The 23,014-nt window shown below is 30.9% G+C and overlaps 1 protein-coding gene across 42 annotated transcripts in view; it reads left to right on the top strand.

Moving 5' to 3' along the window:
* LOC114330552 (uncharacterized protein DDB_G0274171-like) overlaps positions 1-23,014 on the top strand; it is a 522,367-nt gene that overhangs the window by 476,204 nt on the left and 23,149 nt on the right. The window lies entirely within an intron of this gene.

The following is a 23,014-nucleotide window of genomic DNA, read 5'->3' as shown; positions in this document are numbered from 1 at the left end:
CTATTCACTGTAAAGGGTTATTACCCTATATCTGTGGCATTTGCCCAGTATTCATGTTTTTTGTTGTGTTGTTAAGCAATTGCTCTTCTATGAAGGTATTTTAAGAGGACGTAAGTTTTTCACTCATTTTTTATATGAAAAAAATCTTATCTTAAATATGTCCTTTTAGGAAGCTCTGATGATGGCACGTTATGTGCTGAAAGTACTTAGCTGATATAAAATATATTTTTACACACTATCAAAAGTTTTTTGAAAACATACACCTGTTTGCCGTTTTGACCTATTCAGAAGTGTGTACAAGTCTTGCAGTCTTTTCCAATTCTCTTAAAAAGAGACTAAAAGTCTTATATAAGTGCAAACATAGTAACATCCAAAGGATGGATATAATTCCTACGGATATGGCTTTAGGGCAACATATGGCTCCCACACGTGGTAAGTGTGTTACTAGGTAATAATTAATTACTTTATTATCTTAACTGGCATTGAGTTGCCTGTCACCTCTTTTAACATAATGACCTAATTAATTATTACCTAGTAACCCACTTACCACGTATGGGAGTCATATGTTGCCGTAAAGCCATATCCATAGAAAATATATCAATCCTTTGGATGTTACTACGTTTACATTTATATAAGACCTTTAGTCTCTTTTTAAAAAGTTTTAACCTTTGTATTTTTGGGTGGCTCACCATGTTCTTGTAACACTGATGATGCTCTTGTTACAGAGCGAAAACGTTTTCTTTTATATTTGTAGCCCTTCTAAGGGCTTTTTAAAATAATATACCTTTTAGCAAGATGAATTTTTCAATAAATTTCCTTGTAATTAATGGTATACAGCCAGCTACAGGAAATTCTTCCTTGTGGATAGTGATTATTTTTATTATTAATTTTCCTGGTCGTTTTTCATTTTATCCCGGTTTTGGGACAGCTGACACATCATCTGTTAATAAGCTTTGGAACAACTGACTATATAAAAAAAGCCATGCCAAAACGATCCGGTCAAATTTGACGCTACCTTCCGGACTATTATTGCCTTAACTCTGAAATCGCAAACTTTTCAGGATAGCAAAATCAAAATGTTATGTGAACTCTTCATTTTTTTTCTACAGCTTCATTATCTAAGTTAACCAAATTCTGCACCCGTGTTGATTATCAGTGGCGGCTGGTCAGAGGAGGCAAGGGAGGCTTAGCCTCCCTATAAATTTTTTACACATGCTACACTGTTTTGTTTACTTTGCTATTTTGCTTCGCGTTAGGGATATCGGAAAAAGTTATTTGAACAAGTTGTTCCAAATAATGTTCTAACTCCACATACCAAATTTCATTACAAAATTCGGACTTTTAATTTTTTCATTATTTGTAGTTAGGATCCTAAAACTATAGTACTTTTTTAGTTTTTTTGTAGTTAGGATCCTAAAACTACTGTAGTTACGGCTGCTGGCCGGAAAATCTCACTTTCTAATGCTCCACGCAGCCCAGCAGCGTTTTCGGAGACCCGGTTTCCTTAGAGCTGCATTATACTTGAACGCACATGCTGCCCGGAGATTGGGCAAGGGCGGCTGATCGGCCAGCAGCCTCCTCTGCAATTTTAGGATCCTGACTACAAATAATGACAAAACTAATAGTGCGATTTTTGTGATGAAATTTGGTATGTGGGGTTAGAATAGTATTTGGAACAACTTGTTCAAAATAACTTTTTTAGATATCTGTAATGCAAAGCAAAATATCGCTAATTTTCCGTGTTTTTGGATTCGCAGTAGGCCGCTTTTAGAATTAAAAAAATTCAGTTGAGTATCTTAAAAAATGTGAACCTTCAACGTGTATGGACTGCAAAAGTTCAAACCTGTATTTATTTTGATATGCATATCTACTGACACAGATAGAATTGTTAACAAATAAACGACACAAATTTTGTTAATACACTTTTACAATTTGATTAACTATTTTTAAAATGATATTATATTATTAAATTATGAATTATGATGATATTATAAAATGTAAATAAAAAATGGTGAAAAAAATGGGGCCTTAAATGAGATTTTTTGGCGGATTTTTTTTGCTAGTGCAAATTTGTCTAGATATTTTACAGTTAGGTATAGCCTCCCCTATTGTAAAAATCACGAGCCGCCACTGTTGATTATGTGTGTAGCTATCTAATGCAAGTATTCATTTTTGTTGACATTGCTTTACACGGGAATTCACTCTAAAAATATGATAAGGCCCTATTACTAAGGCACTCATATTAAAAATTCGAGGATTAGGGCGTATGAATCTGGCATATCAGAGGTTATGATATTAGAGAAGTTTCACTTGAGTAATAGTAATAGTGAATGTTAGATGCTAGTGCAATATTTAAAAATGAAAATTACTTATCACACATCCACTATCGATTACAGAGTAATTCAAGCTGCCTTGTGGCGCTCTTGCTAATGCCGAGAGAGCCAAAATTGAAGATGGTAATAACGACACAGATGCAATATGCAGATTCGTAGATAAATAAATTATATGACATTATTCAACAATTAACTCAACGCCGAAAGGAACGTGGTAGGCCAAAAAACAGATTTTCCATTTTTTAGGGTTATAGAACTGTGGAAGTCTGGGTGCCATATATCGAAATTTTTGTTTTCTTTTATACAAGGGCTTTAGTGATTGTAGAATAAGCTTCTCCGATTTTTAGTTGTAACGAATATCCAAAAAGTTTTGGCATATAATATGTACCTATCTGATTTTTTTAATTAAGAAAATGTAAAAACCAACAAGTTAACATAAATTACAAATTAGTACTTAAGTAAGTTATATTATGGACCAGACGATATATGACTTCTTCAAACGATTTCAGTTGATGATGCGGTGTTGTTGGAAATGGAGAAGGATACTTAGAACAAAAGCTGGATCAGTTGAAACAAGCTCTTGAGGAAAAAGGTTTATAACTTAGTAGGACAAAGATAGAGTATTTGGAATGTTCGTTTAAACATGGTTTTACTGCAAATAAAATTATATCTTTGACTGCTGAAATGATTGCGAAACGTGAGAGTTTTAAATATCTAGGATCCGTATTACAGCGTAATGGTGAAATAGATAATGATGCATGCAATAGGATTAGGTTTGCATGGATGAAGTGGAATGAAGCGAGTGGTGTGTTGTGTAACAGAAAACTTCCAATAAAAGGAAAAATTCTATAAATTAGCCATAGGATCGGCTATGATGTAAGGAACTGAATCTTGAGCAACTAAAAAACAAATAAGAAGAGCGGAATGTGGCAGAAATGATAATGCTTAGATGGATGAGTGGAGTGACCAAGAAGGATAAAATTAGAAATGAGTATATTAGGGGAAGTCTAGGTGTGGCACCAATTGATGACAAAATGAGAAAGCATAGGTTAAGATGGTTTGGTCATGTTCAACGTCCAGACGTTAATCACCCAATACAAATATTTCTGAACTGCAGGTTCCTGGAAGAAGTAGGAGTGCAAGACCAAAAAAGCCTGGGATAAACGCTTAAGAAGGACATGTGGGTAAAGATGATTGATGTTGCTATGGCCCAAGATAAAAACTTAAGAGGAAACAGTAGCGATCAACAGGTAGCAAAAACGCGTTCCAAGATTGCGGCTGTAAGTTTTGAATATTTTTTCGAGATATTTGGCACACGTATTCGTAATGTAATAAAGAATGGCGGTACTGAGCCCAATTTGAAAAAAAATATTAATATGTGGAAATTACTCTGTAATTAAATACAATATTAAAAAAACGAGCCTGTACCGCCATTAAGACGAACAAAAAAATACACTTCCTTCAAATAAATTTTTTATCCGATGCCTAGATTTTGTGTCATTTTGGAACTACTAAAATTTTTTATTTCATTTGTAGTTCCAAAATGACACAAAATCTAGGTATCGGATAAAAAAGTTTATTTGAAGAAAGTTTATTTTTTTGTTCTTCTTAATGGCGTTACAGTCTCGTTTTTTTAATATTGTATTTAATTACAGAGTAATTTCCACATATTAATATATTTGTCAAATTGGGCTCTGTACCGCCATTCTTTATTATATTACGAATACGTGTGCCAAATATCTCGAAAAAATATTCAAATTTACAGCCGCAATATGGGAACGCGTTTTCGCTACCTGTTGATCGCTACTGTTTCCTCTTAAAGATGAGTGCAATTAGGGAAGCCAACCCCGCGTAGGGATAATGGTAAAGAGACTAATGATAAAGATGATGATGATGATAATAATTGTTGATGAAACTTTTGTTTGCAAAGGAAGCTTGACGTTATTTTAGATGGTGTGCTTACAGAGTTATTTCGATTTTGGCATAACATTATTTGAATTACTTACTCATTTTTAATATATCGATATTTTGTTTTGTTTTATTTTTTGGATGATATAATATTATACTTCTATTGCCCAATACTTCTAAAAACAAAATAATCATTTATTCAAGGTATCAGTTTGAATATTATCCTACTTTAACCCCAACTTTAATCAATAATATATTATGTTCTTATATTAAACAAAATATTAATATTGATTGACCTATGACTTTTTCCAATAATATTTAACATAGCTAAAACTAATATAATTTCCTAGTACTCGTGTTTTAATTCATGGTGTAATATAATCTATAATTTATATTATTTGCTATCAGTGTTTATTAATTAAATAATTAGCGTTCTATTCACCAAATATAAAAGCAGACGACATCTATTTTCCTCAAAACCTGTTTCAACTTATGTACCATCAGTTCTTTTTGTAACCTACAAATTCACAATGAAGTTTCTCGTACTTTTTGCCTTAGTACTATACTGCTCTTCGGAAGTTTTAGGTAATAATGGTTATTTCTTTTTGTATTTTATTAAAAATATTAGCTTAAAATATTTAAACAATCAATATATCAAAATTATTCAAACTTATAATGTTCAACACATATCATTCATCAAATCGCATGGTACAATTTTGCAAGATATAACTCTGAAATATACTCATTTTAAATATTTTTTTTTAATTTAGGAAGACCTTGTGATGGTGTACAGTGCACTCCTCCAAACTGTGGACTTGGTGCTCGTCCAGTAGTGAAACCAGGTGATTGTTGCGCCACTTGCCAAGGATTAGGTAAGAATTTTATTCATGGTCCTTTTATTCCGCGTTAAAATGTACTAAGTTATGTTTCTTACTACGTTATTGGCATTGTTTAGGTCCACATTACGTTTATTTTAATACATTTTTTGTTTACTCCTTCTACCATTAAATTCCTTTATATTTCCTTTGTTTGCTGTCATTCTTTTCGCATATTCGATACATTTTTTGCATAGTAACGTAAGTCACCAAAAACGTTTTTGTAGAAAAACCATGTTTTTAATTTAACCTGGTTAATTTAAATTATACAAAATTTACCAGGGTGTTTTTTGAGGTTTACAGTTTAATAAAGAACAATATTTTTTAAAGTTTTTGTATACTTTTAGCGGTTAATTGATCCTTAAATTATTTTACGGGTTCTAAAATCTTGAGTCTTGATAAAAAAAATGTAACGTAAGCACACATATACGTCATTTTGGCGGGAAATTGTAGCATTTAAAGTAATTTGGAAAGAATTACAAACAATCGTTTATTATAAGAAACACAAAATAACGTTACAACAATCAATTAAGTAAAAAAATGTAAAATATTTGACACGAAAAAAAACAAAATTTTTACAGTTATTATCAAAAGAAAATGAAACTTACGATCATTTTAAAAATTCTGATTTTTTTAAATTACACTTTTTTTCAAAAATATGCATTAAATACCGGTAAAGCTTGTTAAAATAATTACTTATACTAATATAAAGAAATTCTTGTAGGGATTACTATAAATTTTTAATTTTTGTGGAAATGGGATATGTTTTATTTTTCACTTTTTCCTAAAAAACTCGAAAGGGTACTCTTATTTTCATCATAACTTGCTTAATTTTGAAGCTGTTATCTTCTTCTGCAACTCATTTAATAAGTATTCCGAAGTATTTTGACAAGTGCTTAACAGGTATATTTTATAAAGTGCATTGTTTTCCAGTTATTTAAGCTTGAATACTTAGATTTGAGTACTCGTCTAAAATAATTAACACTCAATTACCCTTAACTCACTTTAAATTAACGTTAGTTCAGTTCTTTAAGTAAGAGGTGTATTTAGTTTTTTATTATCCTCAATTTCGCCAATAATAATTTTTTTGTAAAAGCTTATAGTTTTTGAGTTATACGTGAAATACAGCTATAAAGCAGGCTTTTTATTACGAAAAAATAAAATCTTTGATATTTAATAACTCAAAAAACATTAATTTATTTTAATAACGTTATATAACAAATTTGACTTAGAATTTGTCCCTCTATCGACTTATGGTATTATTTTTAATAAAATAATTTTCACCGCCGAGAAGGGGGAGCATCCACCCCCTGGGTAAAAGCGCAAATTTGTATCATATCACCTTTATTCCTTGAGGTATCCTCTAATTATTCACCAATTTTCATGAAAATTGATGAAGGTTCAACGAAATAGAAGGTGAAAAGCTTCAGTGACTGCACTATTCTATGCAAATCAAAATAGAAACATGCAAGCAATACTTCTTTATTTCTAACCGTTTTCTAGATACAAGAGTTCAAATTGATAATTTTACAATTTTTAACTTATTTTTTGAGAAACATTTTACATTTTATATCAAAATTTACAAAGATATTTTAACAAACAATTCAACGGAATTTTTTCTTAGGTTATGTCAAAATAATTTGTAATAAATAAACGAAATTAAATATGAAAAGGAGTTTTACAGATTCATAATGTTAGTTAAGGTTTTAGAGTTTTTGAAATATAACTACAAAAACATGTTTTTCGTTATAACTTACCTAAAATCAATAATTTAGTCGATTGTAGCACGAATATGTCACTGTCGTAAGCCAAACACTGACTGCGAAAATCTGACGTAAGTAACAGAAACCGACCGGCACCTACGTTATTATGGCGGTAAACGACGTTTGCTTAAGTTATTATTATGGAAATGGTGCTAAAGTTGCGTTTATTTTGCGGGTATGATTAAAACAATTCTGGATATACGTTTTTGAAATAGTTAAAAAAAGGTTTAAAGTAATTCTAGGTTTGATACACTTTGGCAGTACCTTCTAAACACTAATATAATAGCGTTAGTTTAATATAAAAACATCAAAAATTTCACTTACGTTACTTTGCCAAAAATGTATAATTATGTCCACTTATGTATACTTATGTCCAAATGTATACTTATGTACACTTACGTCCAGTAGTGAAACCAGGTGATTGTTTCGCCACTTGCCAAGGATTCGGTAATAATTTTATTTATGATCCTTTTATTCCGCGTTAACAATGTACTAAGTTATGTTTCTTCTACGTTATTGGCATTGTTTAGGTCCACATTACGTTTATTTCAATCCATTTTTTGTTTACTCTTTCTACCATTTCATTAATTTTTATTTACTTTGTTTGCTGTCATTCTTTTCGCATATTTTGAGTAATTTTTTATATATTAAGCTTGCTTCTATATAATTCCCATTTGTATGCTTTTCAGTATGCTGTTAAATGGTCTATTGAGAAATTCACACCAAGAATGCAGTACGGCTGAGATAGGCAATACATTTCTAATGGGGAATAAACGCACAGGGTTGTCGGTCTTCCCCAGTTGTTGATTGCTTTCTCAAGAGCGTCGCACAGGAACTGTGGCAACACTGAATGCAATCCCAGTGTGAAATTCACGTTAGTCCTCTACAATCCTTGATGTTATCAGTCAGATTTTTTGTCGTCTGCGAGGAACATGTCTTCCTTTTAGTTGTCCTTCCATTATCAGTTGAATGATAATTTCTAGAAGTTCATGATCTCTATTCATACGTTATAATATTTGCTTTATTTCTAACATGCTTGTGCCTCATCCAGAGCTCGTGCAAATATATCATCTGAATACAGGTTGAATAATAATGGCTGGAGAATGCAATGTCCAACTTGCCAAACTGATCTTTGGATTTTTATGGCCTCAGTGTCTCCCATCTCCTTCTAATAAATAATCTTTTGTTTCAATAGAGTTTACTTATCATTGTTTATTACTGGGATTGATGTGATCTTTTTGTAAGCATTCTATTAGTTTTTAGGCCTTGACTGGATCATAGGCATTTTCATAATTTATGCAACGTAAATATTCATCTTTTTATTTGATGATAAGAATTTTTTTAATAATATTTTTAAAATTATGTTTTACGAGATCATAATAGGTTTGTTCTAGCATCAGTTTCAAACGGTTTGAAACCATCAGCGAATAGCGGACCAGCGCGAGTAGAGGGGATAGCACTGGTGACTGTACTATGTTCTCTCACTGAACAACTGTTTGCTGACGGTTTCTGACTAGTTTGACTGTTTGCTAGAACAAACCTTATATTGGTGTCTTTTTGAAATTTAATTTAATTTACCTTATATTGGTGTCATAATGACACAATTCGAATTTTTTATGTAGATATTCATTTGTTAATGTTTTAGTTTGCCCAATTTTCTATGTTAACGTTTATTTTTTCCAATTTTAAATTATTATATGTACAGGATGTCCCGAAAAGATTGGTCATAAATTATATCACACATTCTGGGGTCAAAAATAGTTCGATTGAACCTAACTTACCTTGGTACAAATGTGTTCATAAAAATGTTACAGCCCTTGGAAATTACAAAATTAAAATCGATTTTTTTCAATATATCGAAAACTATATTAGAGATTTTTTATTGAAAATGCACACGTATCATTCTTATGGCATGGACATTTTAAAACAAAATTATAGTGGAATTTGTCCACCTCATAAAAATTTTATGGGGTTTTGTTCACTTAAACCCCCCAAACTTTTGTGTACGTTCCAAGTAATTCATTATTGTAGTACCGTTAGTTAAACACAACGTTTTTAAAACTTTTTTGCCTCTCAATATTTTTTCGATAAGCCAGTTTTTATCGAGATGCGGCTTCTTTTTTAATATATTTACATAAAAATTTTATGGGGTTTTGTTCCTTTAAACCCCCCAAATATTTGTGTACGTTCCAATTAAACTATTATTGCGGTACCATTAGTTAAACACAGTGTTTTTTAAATTTTTTGCGTCTTAGTAATTTTTTGATAAGTCACCTTTTATCGAGATGTGGCTTCTTTTTTGAAATATACCTGAAAATGTAAATTACAAATAAATTTTCAGATTATTAACAGGTCTCTATAATCGTACTTAACCATATACAAATATGTGGTGGATTCGACAAATATTCAAAATATCTCGATAAACACTGGCTTATCGAAAAAGTAATACGAGGCAAAAAGTTTTAAAAACATTGTATTTAACTAATGGTGTTACAATAATAATTTAATTGGAACGTACACACAAGTTTGGGGGGTTTAAGTGAACAAAACCCCCATAAAATTTTTATAGGGTGCACAAATTTCACTTTAATTTTTTTTAAGATGCTTTTGCCATGAGAATGCCGCATGTCCATTTTCAATAAAAAATCTCGAAAAGTTTTCGATACAGTCGAACCCGCTTATTGGAATAGCCTTTGTGCCAAGCAAAAGTATTCCTATAACCGGGATATTCTAATAACCGATCATTGGTTGCTACTATAAATGTTTCAGGACCTCAAATTTCTATTCCTTAAACCGGGATATTCCTTTAAGAGGTATTCTAATAAGCGGGTTCGACTTTATATGAAAAAAAAATCGATTTTCATTTTGTAACTTCAAAGGGCTGTAACTTTTTTTGTGTGCATTATTGTATATAGGTAAGTGAAGTTCAATTAACCTATTTTTGACCACAGACTCTGTGGTATAATTTATGACCAACGTTTTCGGGACACCCTGTAGAATGGGTCCTAAAAGCAGCGGGACAGTCGAATATCTTGGTAAATATAATGGTGTAGAGGGTAACTTTAAAATGTTAAATAGGAACCCACATTCTTTATTGCATATTTGGATTGCTAACGCAAAAATAATTAACTTTTATTCGAGACATTTTTTAGAATTGTGACACTAAGTGAATTATATAAACTATATAACATCTCGAGAAGTACACTTCCAAATAAAAACCAAAAACATGTGTTTAATATTTTTTAAAATCCTATTGAATAACACTAAACACAACCCATGGAGGTGGGGAGGAGTTAACTGAAATACTAAATAGGAACCCCCATTTTTTATTGCAAATTTCAATACCTACCTCATAAAAAAGTATTTTTCAATTACAGCGGCACCTATCAACAATTCTAAAAAATGTCTCGAATAATATTCCTTATTTTTTAATGAGAAATCCAAACCTGCAATTAAAAATGGGGGTTCCTGTTTAAGCTTTTAATGTCACCCCCATCCCACCTCCATGGGATGGAGTGGGGAGTAGTGTTTAGTGTTATTCGATAGGTTTTTGAAAAGTATTAAATACGCCTTTTTTTGGTTTTTCATTTGGAATAGGGATGGGAAAAACCTACCGGTTATAACCGAAAACTGTTTTTTTACTCTGCAATAATCGGGTTTTCCGGTTGTTTTTTTTTGTCCCGGTTATAAGTGGTTTCTTCTTTTTACAGTAATAATCGGTGAAAAATCAGATGAGTTACTACCTCTGGAAAAATAATGAATTCAGAGAAGAAATGGGAAAATTTTTGGCCCCCCAGCGCGCGATGAAAAAGTTTTAAGCTGACCAAAACCGAAACCGGTTTGACAACATTGATGTATAATTTCTATTTTCAATCAAAAATGAGTACAATTCCAACGCCGTCTATATATCGATTGGATATGTTGGTATCGATATATTCTTTCGATATTATCGAATATGATATGATTAATATTTTTACATCGACTTGAATGAAGTATCACAAGTTGAAGTGTAATGTAAATGTAACATAAACATTGTAAGCGAAGGAGTATCGACTATTGATTAAAAATATCGAAAACGGATTTTTGGAACGACCGGTTTTTAGATAGCTCACCTCTTGGTAACCGAAAGACGTAGCAACAACTAGATGGCGCTACTCGAAAACCGTATCGAGATTTCTCATTCCCTCTCTGACTTGCGAGGAGGTAGGAGTAGTGTCAGGGCCGAACTTACCCTATAGGTGTATTATCTGTGACAAGTTTTGTGACAAGTTATAGCAAAATTAAAAAAAAAAGGACTCACATTTTAGATAAAATTGTCTCTGTAACGCATAAGTGTGTTTACGCGGGATGTTTTGAAAGAAACGATAGAACAAATAATAATATATCTTTCTTTAAATTTCCCCTGAAAGACGTATAGTCCATTCTTTCACGGTTTTTGGTCTGAATTTTAAAGAACCGCTTGGATTGACATGAAATTTGGCATACGTATAGCTTACATGTCAAAGAGAAAAAGTGATATTGTGCCGATGTGTGCTTTTTCCCTGGGGGTGACTTTCACCCCCTCTTTTGGGTGAAAAAATATATGTCCAAAATAAGTCCGGAAATGGGTAAACTGACTAATTTTAAGTAACTTTTGTTCTATAGAGCTTTATTATTCTATTAGTTCTATTAGAGAATTATGACAGGTGATAAATAGCAGTCTGATTTTTGCGTAAGAGTTTAATCTCTGTTCGGAGAGTTTAAGTCTGTTCTGTCGGACAAAATAAATGTGCCGTTTTCGTGGTCTGACCGTTCCAAATTTTTAAGCTGTTCCACAATTAAATCTGCCCCTGTTCAAGTGTTCCCATATATCAAAGTTTGTCCGACTAGACACCCTTAAGCTATTAACAAATTTTCAGCTTGCTATTAATCAACTTTTTTTTTCATACGCGGGATCCAGACCTATAAGTATTTTGTCGAAAAAAACGTTCTTAGCAAAAATATAACCTATAAAAAAGTAAAAAAAATGTTGTACGCGTTAGGTCTCTGGATCTCGTAGAACCAGAGTTATAGCCAATGAAAAATAGATTCATATTCACCAAATTTCAAATAGAATATTTTGACGAGAAATATCCAAAAAATTAAGCACTTTTTGGGGAAAACCCATTATAACTTTTTTAAAGTGTTTAAAAAAAGCTTTTTTTTTTGTTTTTACAAAAAGTTTCTAACATTAAATTTAAGCAAGTTACGCTCAAAATAAAGTTGGTCCCTTGTGTTTTTGCAAAAAAAAATCGGGAGGACCACCCCCTAATTAGTAACTTAAATGAAATTAATCGTCACCGCTCCAAAAATTATTTTACTTATGTTGTGTTTATATATGATCTGTAAAGTAAAATTTTTAAAAATTTAAATTTTGAAAAATATGCTTTTTTTCAAAATAACTTGAAAAAAGTTAGATACCAAAAATCTCGAAAAACAAAAATAGGCAGATTTGCTTTTCTGAATATCATGTATTTTTTTGCTTTTCTGTTAGACAAAAATTGATTAAGATTTGGTGTTTCTAAATTTGCATACATTCGTGATCAGTGACTCGTTCAACCCCTTTTAACTACAGCCCTTTCAATAATAAGGACTTTCAACCGATGAAACTTACAGATCATATAAACAATATATACACAAGTCAAGATACGTGAAGTCGTAACGATTAAGTTCATTTAAGATGCTAATTAGGGGGTGATTTTCTCGATTTTTTTACCAAAACCAAAAGGGACTAACTTTATTTTGAGCGTAACTTGTTTAATTTTGATGCTAGAATTTTTTTTATAAAACAAAAATGAAGATTTTTAAACACTTTAAATAAGTTGTAATGAGTTTTCCCCGAAATGTGCTTCATTTTTGGTTATTTCACGTTAAAATATTCCATTTGGAATTTGACGAATATGAACCTATTTTTCATTAGCTATAACTCTGCTTCTACTAGGTGTAGAGACGTGATATATACACCATTTTTTTAAATTTTTTACAGGCTATATTTTTGCTAAGAATGTTTTTTCGACAAAATACTTACTATTTGAGTTATTTGAGAAAAACCGTCTAAAAGCGTGGTTATTTTGTTGAAAAAATGAACATAGTCACTGCCAAATAACTCGAAAAGTATTGACTTAGTGAAAAAACTCTATAGAACAAAAGTTACTTAAAATTAGCCAGTTTATCCATTTCCTGACTTTTTTTGGACGAATATTTTTTCACCCATAAGAGGGGGTGAAAACCACCCTAGGGCAAAAGCACATATCGGCACAATATCACTTTTTTTCTTTGACTTGTTAGCTATGTGTATGCCAAATTTCATGTCAATCCAAGCGGTTCTTTAAAATTTAGAGGTTTTGCAATATTTTACCGTTAAAGAACGGACTAGTAGAGCGTACAAAAATTTGGCAAAAAAACTGCGGAAATATTGATATTATATTGATGGATATCAGTGACCTGAAACAGAGGGTAATTTGCCAGCATCATTATGCAGTGGAACATATTTACCAAAGTGACCAAACAAAGTTATTAAGGAAAAATGCTGTTCCTCTAAAATTTGCACAGTTAGCAACTGATTTAGGTGAGTACTCAACTTTGGAAATATTTTTATGTTTGCCTAATGCGCTTTGTCAATGAGAATAATACTATTAAAATATATTTTATATAAAATCAGTTGATATTGAGTGATTTATATATTTTTTATACAATTAAATCAAAAGAGATTTTTTTTTAAATATGAATGCGTTGTTAGTATCACTCCAGAAATAACGGAAATGCTTGTTTTGCTTTAATTAAAATTATTACACATACATTTCAATGATTACCTATTTTAGGTGATACCCCACCAGTATTATGCTCTACATACGTTTATTGCGGTACGAAACGTAAAAAATCTACAAGTGGCGATTGTATGGTTAGGTCAACTCCATCGCCTAAGAGATCAAGTAGTAGTCTCAGTGATATTTCCAGTTTTGACATTAATTTGCCCACAAAACTTGAAACTGAATTGACGGAGAAGGTAAAAAATTGGAGTATCAAGTAAATGCTTTAAAGAAGAAGTGCCGTCAGAAGAACAGTCAGCGTTGTAGAAGAACAACAAAAAACAGAAAATCGGCAAACAAATTCATGATAGAGGTACTGTTAGAAAATAAAAGCATATACGTGCACACTTTTGTTAATATGCAGTTTTCACACAAAACTCGTTCACAATGGAGTCACAATGAAAAGGATTTAGCTCTGGCCATTTATTATAAGTTTCCTAGTTGTTAAAAATTTTTAATTAGATCTCTTAACTTTATCTTACCTTCACTAAAAACAATTCAAACTTGGTTGCGTGTCATAAAATTAAGAACTGGTTTAAACATTTCCTTAATTGACAAGTTGAAGGAAAAAGTAGAGACAATGGATGAGTGGGAAAAATTTGTGTGTTAATGTTTGATGAAATTTCTTTGAAAAAACAATTGGAGTACAATAAATTAGATGACATTATAGAAGGGTTTCAAGATTTAGGTGCTTTAGGAAGAACAGAACAAACAAACTTGCCAACACAGGTCTAGTTTTCATGATGCGCAGCTTGCTACATACGGCTACGCGGCTTGCTACAGGTGGTCCAATACATAGCGACAACTTAAAAAACATTGTAGTTGAAGTTGTTTCAAAATTACAAAATATTGGGTATATACCAAAAGTGTTGTGTGATCAAGCATCTAATAATAGAGCTTTATTTACGCTGTTAGGCGCATGTAAGGATCAGCCTGCAATAGAAATGGGAAATCAGAGGATTTTCACTGTGTTCGATACACCCCACTTATTAAAAAGTCTAAGAAATAATTTTCTTAACAAAAAGTTGACGTTTTTTGCCGATTCTAAACAAATATCGTGGCAAGATATTGAATACACATACAACATCGATAGAACCAGTGTGAGAGCACGATGCATGGTAAAAATGACAAACGTTCATATAAACCCTAATAATTTTCAAAAAATGCGTGTAAAATTAGCAGCACACATTTTTTCCAACTCAATTGCCTCAGCAATATCAACAGCAATGTCTGTAGGGCAGTTACACACCAAAACGGCTTCTCTTACTGCCGAATTTTTGAAAATTATAAATAATATTTTTGATGGTCTTAACAGCAAATGTTGTAGTGATAGTAATCCAAACAGAAAGCCAATGTCAACTTTAACCCTTAACTACAGACATCCCAATATTATCACGTAACTACAGACTCCCGGTATTTTTTACCGGTCATTATAAAATAGAGTCAAAATATAAAGTTTATAATAAAAAACAAAAACGTTTTGCATTATGTGTTTTTATGGAGTCTCTAGATATGGGAAAAATGGTAAAATGAGTGATTTTAATAATATAATACAAGATTTTTGAAGAATAATCTATTAAACCAGAATATCGGTAACATTTTTGGTCTATTGAAACAAACGGCCATAAATGCTATGGACAAAAATTTAAACTTTTTTTTAACAAATAAACGTAACATAGAATCACAAAGGAAATATAAAATAGCATCCACGAAAATTTTTACATCCATGAAAAAAAATCTGCAAGGGGTAAAATTGTAATAAAATTAAATGGCAATTCCATTTTTGCAAAGTGGCTTCAAAATTTTTATCTTCAAATTTAACCTTCATTGAAGGTCCAGGATGTCTTCCACAGTCCATTTCTTTACTTTTTCCCCAAAAACACAGAAAAATAATGTAAACATTTCAGATTTACAAATATAGTACTCATATAAAAATACTCCCTTAACACAGACATCCGGTAATTTTTACCGGTTAAGATTTTTGATGTGTACCAGAAAAGAAAATATTGACAATACACAATACACGCTTTGACTAGCATTGTTATACAAACTGCCCGAGAGGTACAGAGACACATGAACTTGTAAGTTGTGAGGTTACCACGAAATCCACATTTTGGGAATGCCCGCCGGTAAAAAATACCGGATGTCTGTAGTTAAGGGTTAAGCAAGTCAACTGAAAACTTAAAAACAGGTTTAGAATATTTTAAAAAAATTAAAGTTTTTGAAAATCAAAAAAAGAGAAATAATATTCACTGTCTACACGGCTTTTACTGAACCATTTTGTCAGTTTTATGTTTGTGGGAGGAACTTCATAAATAATATAATGTGTCATATCTTTTAACATCTTTTCTGAACCAAAATCCTCTAGAAAATTTTTTCTCTATTGTGCGCAATAGAGTTAGTCTAGTGCGTTCATAAAAAACATGTGTTTTTACTTAATAACAGGCGGTAGCTGGTTTGTCTTTAGTTTCATGCGTGGAAGAGAATGATGCTAGATCAAAAGTATGTGTTTTATCTCGTCAGGTATTAATGACGCACGGGTAAATAATCGTGGACTCAACTGAATGTTAAACTACACTATTAGCTTTAGTTTATATATACAGTAGATATTAACAAGTATTTTATAATATCAGGAAAACAATATCAGTATGTCTTAAAACCTTGGAATCATATGGAAACTTTTTTATTCAGTTTAGGGAAAAGTGTATTATTGATAAAAACTTGCACGTCCTAAAACTCAAAATGAAAGAATCAGATGTCAAATATTATGAGTCGTATACCAAGTTTGTTAAAAAATATTAATTCTTCTCAAGAGTACTATACCTTCATTTTTAAAGTACTTTCATATAAACATGAACGTGGTTTTTAATTGTTCTCGACTTTTAATAATAAAATGTTTCGATATTGTCAATAATGAAAGTACTTCTTGAGAACAAGAAATAATAAATATCTTTTTTTCCTAAAATTTTAATTTTACTATCTTAGTTTGAAAAGAATTAACATTCAAATATACTTATTTACTTTGTTTTGAAATTTGATCTAATTAGTGATGTTTTAAACTTTCTAATCCTGTCCGTTTATCAGCTTTTACCCATTGTTCCTAGGCAGATGGCCCTCAACTATTTATATGTTGGAAATTCCCTGTCATTTTATTAAGATATACAGGGTGAGTTTTTAGTGCGGGATCGGTCGATAATTCCATTACGGTATAGAATATCGAAAAAAGTTATTTAGAAAAAATGTAGGCAATGATATTCTCCACGCTTGGAAAATATGTCCATTTCTACAGGGTGATCAATAACAGCGTGGTATATCAAACATATAATTTTTTAAATGGGACACCCTATATATTTTTTTATATTTATATTCCCCTCATAATTCTTGTTCATATAATTTGGGTTTTGCATTACTATACAGAGTATTTAACAAGTTATGACCATTTTTATCTCGAAATCCCTATGAGATTAACACCCTGTATATAAAGAAGTAATTCATAGACAATAATTTGTTTTATGTAGTAAGATAAACAATATACTGTAGTTTTTAAATTAAGTCCAATTGAAATCATTGACGAATGTTTGTATACAGGGTGAACTACAAAACCAAATTACGATTTTCTCTATTTTTTTAAATAGATCACCCTATATTTTATTTTTCAAAAATATTGTACTTATTATACTCTTTCATTTTTATATAGCAATCCCTATATCTAAACTTATTACTTTCGGAGATATTTTTAGTTTTCTTCAACTTTCGGGAATACATTCAATTTTTCTAGTAGAAATAAGTTAATGTTGAATGATAATTAAACAAAATTATTTTTATTCAATAAATAACTAACACAAAATATAAACCATAGCAATATGCAATGAATGTATCAATAAATGTGATATTAAGGAATTATCATATTTCCCTAATATACAAGGATCATACAATTCCTACAAAAAAATATAGGTATCTTGTTTATAATAAAATTACGAGATTATTTTTATTTAATAAACAACTCACACAAAACATAAATCAAAACAATATACAACTAATTTAATAGTTTTTAGATTATTATATCAACAGCATTCTAAGCCAAGAAGTTTTTAGTAACACATTCCTAATTGCAGATTGTTACCCGCAGTTATTATCTAATAATATAATTTTCATATTCATTAATATGCATCAAGAAATCCCTACTTTGTTAACATTCAAACTAGGTGATCTATAAATGTTTAAGGTGATATTGTTAGAGATTATGTGATTGGTCCACATTTTTTGACGGTTGAGGTTTTTATACGACGGTGCTCCAGTTCTTCCAAAATTGATTTTTTTCAAGTGGGGCTATATAAAAAACCTTGTATATCAGAAGCATCCAACACCCGTGTTGAGCTGGCCCCCCCCCACTTGCAAAAATTAAAAAACAAATAGCCCTGATTTATGAGCTATTTATGAGCTCTCATATTCCGCAAACTAAAAATTTTGAGCTCGTTCCACTGAGCAGGAATTTAATACCCTAGTGGGGGGGGCTGAGTCAGCCCCCCCCACTACTTCAAAATAGGAATATTGAATCGGTTTTTGCGGCAGAATTACGAGCTATTTATGAGCTCTTGAAATTATATAGTTTCGATTTTTGAGCTCATCCCCTTCACCCCCAAACAACCCTTTAATTGATTTAACTTAAGAGAAAGATGCTGAGAAAACTTAAAATATATCGTATTGCGGATATAATTCCTATAGCTTATATACTCTAAGAATAAACTATTAAATCAAGGGCATTTCGATTATTGAGCTACAACCCCTTCGCAAGAAAACCACCCTATCTTCCCGGCTTAAGAGAAAGTTGTACTTAAAATGCGTTAAACTAATTATTTGGCGACTACATATCATTTAATAATTTATAAGCTTCCAAATTACGCGCATTTAGATCAGTAAATTGCAATTTATTTTGTATAGTGCAGTCACTGAAGGTAAAATCAACGATTACCTTCAAGTTCGGTGAACCTTCATCGATTTTCACGAAAATTGGTCAGTGGTTAGAGGATACGTCAAGAAACAAAGGTGACATGGTACCACCTTGCGCCTATACCCTGAGGGTGGATACCGCCCCTTCTCCGGGGTGAAAATTATTTTATAAAAAATAACTGCACAAATCAATAAAAGAACAAATTAAAAGCAAAATTTATTATATAAAGTTAATAAAATAAGTCAATACTTTTTAAGTTATGAAAGATCAAAGATTTTAATTATTTGTGAAAAAAATGCATGTTTTGAAGAGGTTTTTTGTAAATCACTGAAAAATTGTAAATTTTTACAAAAAAGTTAATAGTAGTTTAATTCGTATAGCTTATATTCTAAGAATAAACCCTTAAATCACGCACCTTTCGATTATATAGCTACAACCCCTTCGCAAGAAAACGACCCCATTTTCCCGGCTTAAGAGAGAGTTGTTCTTAAAATAATTTAAATTGATTATTTGGCGACTACATATCGTTTAATAATTTATTAGCTTGCAAAATATACGCATCTCAATTATTGAATTGCCATTTTCTTTCTATAGTGCAGTCACTGAAGGTAAAAATCAACTATTACCTTCGATTTCGGTAAATCTCCATTTATTTTCACGAATTGACAATAACAACTTGGGGTTTTAGCCTGGGGTATATGTCACCCCTTCTCGGGAGTGAAAATTACTTTATTAAAAATAACCCCACAAATCGAGAGAGGGACAAATTGTAAGCAAAATTTCTTACATAATGTGATTAAAATAAATCAATACTTTTTGAGTTATTTAAGATCAAATATTTTAATTTTTGGAAAGAAAATGCATGCTTTAGAGCGATTTTTCATAAATGACTCAAAAACTGTTAGTTTTTACAAAAAAGTTTTCATCACTAAAATTGAAGCTAATAAAAAATATAATAAATTGCTTACTTGAAAAACCTTTAATGTTAATTTAAAGTAAGTTATTGGTAATTAAATGTATATTTTTTTCCGCGACTGTTCAAATCTAAGGGTTCAAGCTTAAATAACGGGAAAAAGATGCAATTTATAACACTTAGGTACTAAATACTTGTCAAAGTACTTAGAAATACCCATCAAAAATAAGATCCAGAAAAAGTTGATAGTATCAAAAATTTTGATTCAAAATCCGCTCACCAATTTTCTTTAAAATGAATGGAGATTTACCGAAATCGAAGGTCATAGTTGATTTTTACCTTCAGTGACTGCACTATAGAAAGAAAATGGCAATTCAATAATTGAGATGCGTATATTTTGCGAGCTCATAAATTATTAAACAATATATAGTCGACAAATAATTAATTTAAATTATTTTAAGTACAACCCTCTCTTAAGCCGGGAATATGGGATGGTTTTCTTGCGAAGGGGTTGTAGTTCAATAATCGAAAGGCGCGTGATTTTAGAGATTATTCTTAGAATATAAGCTATACGAATTAAACTACTGTTAACTTTTTTGTAAAAACTTACAGTTTTTCAGTGATTTACAAAAAACCTCTTCAAAACATGCATTTTTTTCACAAATAATTAAAATCTTTGATCTTTAATAACTTAAAAAGTATTGACTTATTTTATTAACTTTATATAATAAATTTTGCTTTTAATTTGTTCTTTTATTGATTTGTGCAGTTATTTTTTATAAAATAATTTTCACCCCGGAGAAGGGGCGGTATCCACCCTCAGGGTAAAGGCGCAAGGTGGTACCATGTCACCTTTGTTTCTTGACGTATCCTCTAACCACTGACCAATTTTCGTGAAAATCGATGAAGGTTCACCGAAATTGAAGGTAATCGTTGATTTTTACCTTCAATGACTGCACTATACAAAATAAATTGCAATTTACTGATCTAAATGCGCGTAATTTGGTAGCTTATAAATTATTAAATAATATGTAGTCGCCAAATAATTAGTATAACGCATTTTAAGTACAACTTTCTCTTAAGCCGGGAAGATAGGGTGGTTTTCTTGCGAAGGGGTTGTAGCTCAATAATCGAAATGCCCTCGATTTAATAGTTTATTCTTAGAGTACATAAGCTATAGGAATTATATCCGCAATACGATATATTTTAAGTTTTCTCAGCATCTTTCTCTTAAGTTAAATCAATTAAAGGGTTGTTTGGGGGTGAAGGGGATGAGCTCAAAAATCGAAACTATATAATCTCAAGAGCTCATAAATAGCTCGTAATTCTGCCGCAAAAACCGATTCAATATTCCTATTTTTAAGTAGTGGGGGGGGGGCTGACTCAGCCCCCCCCACTAGGGTATTAAATTCCTGCTCAGTGGAACGAGCTCAAAATTTTTAGTTTGCGGAATATGAGAGCTCATAAATAGCTCATAAATCAGGGCTATTTGTTTTTTAATTTTTGCAAGTGGGGGGGGGGGGGGCCAGCTCAACACGGGTGCATCCAACAACGCTTGATGATATGAAAAATATAATAAAAGAAGCTTTTAATAATATTGACTTACAAAAATGTTAAAAATGTGGCTCGGTGATTTGAATATCGGTTACAAAATTGCATAGACGTTGAAAGTGGTCATTTTCAACATTTATACAATTTTCAACTTATATCCTTAACATCACATTAATTGGTACATTCATTAAATTTTGTTATGGTTTATTATTTTTTTGTTAGTTATTTATTGAATGAAAATATTTGTTATATTATTACATAATACTTATTTGTTAAGTTATTTATATTTTATAAGAATTGAATGTATTCCCGGCAAATGAAGAAAACTAAAATATCTCAGAAACTAATAAGTTTAGGTATATGAGATGCTATATAAAAATGAAAGAGTATCATAAATACAATATTTCAAAAAAAATTAAATATAGGGTGATCCATTAAAAAAAAATTGAGAAAATCGTAATTTTGTTTTGTAGTTTAAAAGTGCTTATAAAAATGAATGTTCTACTAAAAAATTCTTGGCTTAGAATGCTGTTGATATACCAATCTAAAAACTGTTACATCAGTTGTATACTGTTTTGATTTATGTTTCATGTAAGTTATTTATTTCATTTATTGGTATATTCACTGCATATTATTTCATTTATTGGTATATTCACTGCATATTGCTGTGGTTTATATTTTGTGTTAGTTATTTATCTAATAAAAATAATTTTGTTTAATTATCACTCAATACTAACTGATTTCTACTATAAAAATTGAATGTATTCCCGAAATTTGAAGAAAACTAAAAATATCTCGGAAAGTAATCAGTTTAGATATAGGGAATGCTATATAAAAATGAAAGAGTATATTAAATATAATAATGTCGAAAAATAAAATATAGGGTGATCCATTTAAAAAAATAGAGAAAATCGTAATTTGGTTTTGTAGTTCACCCTGTATACAAATATTCGTCAATGATGTGAGTTGGACTTAATTTAAAAACTACAGTACATTGTTTATCTTATTACATAAAACAAATTATTGTCTACGAATTACTTCTTTATATACAGGGTGTTAATCTCATAGTGATTTCGAAATAAAAATGGTCATAACTTGTTAAATACTCTGTATAGTAATGCAAAACCACATATTATATGAACAAGAATTATGAGGGGAATATAAATATCACAAAATATATAGGGTGTCCCATTTAAAAAAATATATGTTTGATATACCACGCAGTTACTGATCACCCTGTAGAAATGGACATATTTTCCAAGCGTGGAGAATATTATTGCCTACATTTTTTTTAAATAACTTTTCTCGATATTTTATACCATAATGGAGTTATCGACCGATCCCGCACTAAAAACTCACCCTGTATGTATACCAAATTTCATGCCAATCCAATGGATTCTTTAAAATTCGGAGGTTTTGCAATATTTTTCCTGGGGTGAATGGGTTAGATCTGGAAAGAAATTCTGTATATCAACTTCAAATAGTTTATTTCGCATTAGTTCTGAAAATATCATTCTTTTACAAATTGCAAAAAATAATTTACATGTGAATTATCACTGCTAATTTTATTATGTATTTTCTATTTTGTTGTTTTTTTGTAGTGTATTAATAATTAAATAATTTTTAAGAAACCTCTTCACTATTTTTATTAATCAATTTTTAGCGTTTTATCTGAAGTAAAATCGGAATTCCAAAATAGAGATTACAATTGCGTTAAAATTATTTGTTAAAATGCTGAATACTACCCTTATATCGTTGTCTATTACGCCAGCCAAGCGACTCAAATTTATTTTTCAATCTTGGGAAAAATTTCAATAAATGTCGCCACCGTCCAGCCAGTTAGTACTTAGACTTGAGGGGCAAAGAGGTGTAAGTGGGCGTAGTTTAACACTG

Source organism: Diabrotica virgifera, chromosome 1 (genome assembly GCF_917563875.1).
Source record: "Diabrotica virgifera virgifera chromosome 1, PGI_DIABVI_V3a".
Classification (NCBI taxonomy): domain Eukaryota; kingdom Metazoa; phylum Arthropoda; class Insecta; order Coleoptera; family Chrysomelidae; genus Diabrotica; species Diabrotica virgifera.
This window is presented reverse-complemented; position numbering and strand designations above follow the sequence as displayed.